Source organism: Raphanus sativus, chromosome 9 (genome assembly GCF_000801105.2).
Source record: "Raphanus sativus cultivar WK10039 chromosome 9, ASM80110v3, whole genome shotgun sequence".
Lineage (NCBI taxonomy): Eukaryota > Viridiplantae > Streptophyta > Magnoliopsida > Brassicales > Brassicaceae > Raphanus > Raphanus sativus.
Genome location: NC_079519.1, coordinates 7493420 through 7499419, shown reverse-complemented (window position 1 = coordinate 7499419; position 6000 = coordinate 7493420).

The following is a 6000-nucleotide window of genomic DNA, read 5'->3' as shown; positions in this document are numbered from 1 at the left end:
CCAAAACAATATTTAAAAATACAACTTGTCGATGAAAAAATCTGAAAGAATACTCATATATCAACAAAATTCATGTTTTCCTAATTTTTAAATCACAATATCAAATCTACTATATTTCTCTATAAAATGAAAACTTTACAAAATAGCAGTTTTTCAAAAAAAATATTTAAAAATACAACCTATTGATGAAAAATTCTGAAAGAATGCTCATCTATCAACAAAAATTCATATTATCCTAATTTTTAAATCACAATTCTAAAACTACAATATTGATGAAAAATTCTGAACTAATACTCAATTATCAAAAAAAAAAATTTGTTATCATAATCTCTAAATCACAATCCTAATTGTCCTATATTTCTCGACAAAATGAAAACTTTCCGAAAATAGCATTTACTTAAAAACTATTCAAAAATACAACCCATTCATGAAACTATCAACAAAAAATTCATGTTATCATATCTAAATCACAATCCTAAATATACTATATTTCACTATAAAATTAAAACTTTCAAAACATAGTAGTTTTAAAAATTATTTAAAAATACAACATATTGATGAAAAATTCTAAATGAATATTTATCTGTCAACAAAATTCTTGTTATCATAATCTCTAAATCACAATCCTAATTCTACTATATTTCTCTTGAAAATGAAAACTTTCCAAAAATAGCAGTTTTTGAAAAAAATATTAAAAAATATAACCTATTGATGAAAAATTCTGAAAGAATAGTTATCTATCAACAAAAATTCTTGTTATCATAATCTCAAACCACAATCCTAAATCTACTATATTTCTCTATAAAATGAAAACTTTCCAAAAACAGAAGTTTTCCAAACAATATTTAAAAATACAACTTGTTGATGAAAAATTCTGAAAGAATACTCATCCATCAACAAAATTCATGTTTTCCTAATTTTTAAATCACAATATCAAATATACTATATTTCTCTATAAAATGAAAACTTTCCAAAAATAGCAGTTTAAAAAAAAAAGTTTAAAAATACAACTCATTGATGAAAAATTCCAAAAGAATACTCATATATCAACAAAAATTCATGTTATCCTAATTTTTAAATCACAATTCTAAAACTACAATATTTCTCTATAAAATGATTATTTCAAAAAAAGCAGTTTAAAAAAAATTATAAATACAACATATTGATAAACAATTCTGACTTAAAACTATTTAAAAATACAACCTATTCATGAAACTATCAACAAAAATTCATGTTATCATAATCTCTAAATCACAATCCTAAATCTATTATATTTCACTATAAAATTAAAACTTTTAAAAAATAGTAGATTTAAAAATTATTTAAAAATACAACACATTGATGAAAATTTCTGAATGAATATTTATCTGTCAACAAAAATTCTTGTTATCATAATCTCTAAATCACAATCCTAAATCTACTATATTTCTCTTTAAAATAAAAATTTTCCAAAATGACGGTTTTTCAAAAAAATATTTAAAAATATAACCTATTGATGAAAATTTATGAAAGAATAGTTATCTATCAACAAAATTTTTTGTTATCATAATCTTAAATCACAATCTTAAATCTACTATATTTATCAATAAAATGAAAACTTTCCAAAAATAGCAGTTTTCCAAAACAACATTTAAAAATACAACTTATTGATGAAAAATTCTGAAAAATACTCGTTTATCAACAAAAATTCATGTTTCCTAATTTTGAAATCACAATATCAAATCTACTATATTTCTCTATAAAATGAAAACTTTCCAAAAAATAGCAGTTTTTCAGAAAAAAAATATTTTAAAATACAAACTAGTGATGAAAAATTCTGAAAAAAATACTCATCTTCCAACAAAAATTCATGTTATCATTATTTTTAAATCACAATCCCAAATCTACAATAGTTATCTTTAAAATAAAAACTTTCCAAAAATAACAGTTTTTTTCAAAACAATATTTAAAAATACAACATATTAATGAAAAATTCTGAATGAATATTTATCTGTCAACAAAAATTCTTGTTATCAAAATCTCAAATCACAATCCTAGATCTACTATATTTCTCTAAAAATGAAAACTTTCCAAAACAGAAGTTTTCCAAAACAATATTTAAAAATACAGCTTGTTGATGAAAAATTCTAAAAGAATAATCATCTATCAACAAAAATTCATGTTTCCTAATTTTTAAATCACAATATCAAATATACTATATTTCTCTATAAAATAAAAACTTCCAAAATAGCAGTTTTTCAGAAAAAATATTTAAAAATAATACAAACTAGTGATGAAAAATTCTGAAAGAATACTCATCTTCCAACAAAAATTCATGTTATCATTATTTTTAAACCACAATCCCAAATCTACAATAGTTATTTATACAATAAAAAATTTCCAAAAATAGCAGTTTTTTCAAAACAATATTTAAAAATACAACATATTGATGAAAAATTATGAATGAATGCTTATCTGTCAAAAGAATTCTTGTTATCATAATCTCTAAATCACAATCCTAAATCTACTATGTTTCTCTTTAAAATGAAAACTTTCCAAAATAGCATTTTTCAAAAAAAATATTTAAAAATAAATTATTGACGAAAAATTCTGAAAGAATAGTATCTATCAACAAAAATTCTTGTTATCATAATCTTAAATCACAATCCTAAATCTACTATATTTCATCTATCAACAAAAATTCATGTTTCTTAATTTTTAAATCATAATATCAAATCTACTATATTTCTCTATAAAATGAAAACTTTCCAAAAATAGCAGTTTTCCAAAAAAATATATTTAAAAATACAACTTATTGATGAAAAATTTTCAAAGAATACTCATATTTCAACAAAAATTCATGTTATCGTAGTTTTAAAATCACAATCCCAAATCTACAATAGTTATCTATAAAATAAAAGCGTTCCAAAAAAATAGCAGTCTTTTCAAAAAGTTATTCACAAATACAACTTATTGATAAAAAATTCTAAATGAATATTTATCTGTCACCAAAAATTCTTGTTATCATAATCTCTAAATCACAATCCCAAATCTAATATAATTTCTATAAAAGGAAAACTTTTCAAAATAGCAGTTTTTACAAAAATATATATTTTAAAATACAACCTATTGATGAAAATTTCTGAAAGAATACTCATCTATCAACAAAAATTGTTGTTATCATAATATCTAAATCACAAACCTAAATCTACTATATTTCACTATAAAATTAAAACTTCCAAAAATAGTAGTTTTAAAAAAATATTTAAAAATACAACATATTGATAAAAATTCTGAAAGAATACTTATCTATCAACAAAAATTCTTGTTATCATAATCTCTAAATCACAATTCCAAATCTACTATATTTCTCTATAAAATGAAAACTTTCCAATAATAGCATTTTTTTAGAAAAATATTTAAAAATACAACTTATTGATGAAAAATTCTGAAAGAATACTCATATTTTAACAAAAATTCATGTTATCCTAGTTTTCAAATCACAATCCCAAATCTACAATAGTTATCTATAAAAAAAAAAACTTTCCAAAAATAGAAGTTTTTCAAAAAGTTATTTAAAAATACAACCTATTGATGAAAATCTTGAAAGAATATTTATCTATCAAACACAATTCTTTTTTCATAATCTCTAAATCAAAATCCTAAATCTACTATATTTCTCTATAAAATGAAAATTTTCCAAAAATAGCAGTATTTTCAAAAAATATTTAAAAATACAACCTATTGATGAAAAATTCTGAAAGAATACTCATCTTGTGTTTCAAAAAAAAGAAAGAATACTCATCTATCAACATAAATTCTTGTTATCATAATCTATAAATCACAATCCTAAATCTACTATATTTCTCTATAAAATGAAACTTTCCAATAATAGCAGTTTTTCAGGAAAATATTTTAAAATACAACATATTGATGAAAAAATATGAAAAAATACTAATCTATCAACAAAAATTCTTGTTATCATAATTTCTAAATCACAGTCCAAAATCTACTATATTTCTCTATAAAATGAAAACTTTCCCAAATAGCAGTTTTAAAAAAATATATTTAAAAATACAACATATTGATGAAAAATTCTGAAAGAATGCTCATCTATCAACAAAAGTTCTTGTCATCATAATCTCTAAATCAAAATCCTAAATCCACTATAATTCTCTATTAAAATGAAAACTTTCCAAAAATAGAAGTTTTTCAAAAAATATATTTTAAAATATAACATATTGATGAAAAATTCTGAAAGAATACTCATCTCTCAACTAAAATTCATGTTATCTTAACTTTTAAATCACAATCCCAAATCTACAATAGTTATCTATAAAATAAAAACTTTTCAAAAATAGTAGTTTTTTCAAAAAAATATTTAAAAATACAACCTATTGATGAAAAATTCTGAATGAATATTTATCTATCAACAAAAATTATTGTCATCATAATCTCTAAATCACAATCCTAAATATACTATATTTTCTATAAAATGAAAAACTTTCCAAAAATAACAGTTTTTCAAAAAAAAATAAAAATACAACCTATTCATGAAAAATTCTGAAAGAATAGACTATGCAATTACTTGCAGATAAAGCTAGGTTTCAAGTTCCGGAAAGAGCGGTTTATTAAACAATTATGTAGACTACGGAAAAAATGTTTACAAGAGATCAACAACATGTTGCAAGTTAATCTCGTCAGGCGTGGATCTTCGTAGGATGGCTCAGATGATGCAGTTAGGCGTAGATCTCACTAGGCAAGTAGTATTGTCGGTTGTCTAATCGTCTATGTAATCTTTCTCATATCATAATTGTAATATCATAATAAATCAGCGTTAAAAAACCACTTTTAACTTCAAATATAGAGTTTTAGAAACTTCATAATAGAGTGTCTTTTTAGATGAATAAATAGCTTAGAGCATCTGCAAAAAGATTTTCTATTTTAGAGTTTGTAAAAGTCTAAATTTGAAGTTACAAAATGTTCTTTTCCAAAAACAAAACTTTAAATTTAACTTCAAAATTATTTATATTTTACACTACGATACTTATATTTGTTATAGTTAATATAAATTCATAAAACATTTTAAATAACTAACACATACAAAAATATTACACTAATATTAATTAATAAAATCTTACATTAAATACATAAAATTATAAATGGAACTACATAATCAAATATTAAACTATAAATAAAATACCACATTATTCCCTAAAATTATTTTCATAATGCTTCATTTTTGGTTATACAAAAAATATTTGGACAGTATTTTAGAAATTTTGGAGGTTCGAGAGAAAATTTATAGACTGTTAGTGTTGGTGTAGTATTTAATTTTTTATAATAGTTATGTCTTCATATGTCTTATTGAAGAGTTTTATTAGGTTTCTTTTGTAATATTCTTGTTTTCTAATTATATTCTTAAAATATTATAAATATTATTTTAAAATTGCATTAATTTTATGTGTAAAATTTAAATTTATAAAACTAAATTTGAAATATTTATGATATATAAAATTTTTAAGGATTAAAATGATAAATGAGAAAAATACTTGATGTGTAATTAATTATGTGGATCAAAATGAAAATAAAAAGATGAAACTCCAAATTTGAAGTTTTGATTAATGAAACTTTAGTTTCATTACTCAAAACTCTAAATTTGAAGTTTTAAATTTTCTTTTTAAGAGTAAAAAAAATTTATATTTAACATTATAGAATTTTTGTTGGAGATTCATGTCCTCGTCACCACTATGGTTTTCCTTTTCTAAAATCATTCTTTCTGATTTTTTGTTTATTGGACCGAGAATTTTAGTTCCATCACTAATAGCAACTTTTATATAAAATTCCCTAGACATTGTCTGAGAAGTGATTTGCCACATGTCTTCTCTACAATCGTTTTCACAAAAATAATTGTGATGTGACTATTAAGATTGATGACATGTCATATGGTTAAATATGACATGGACAATTACATTTAATGCTGATATATATTTTTGGAAATCTTTTTAGAATATGGCAATA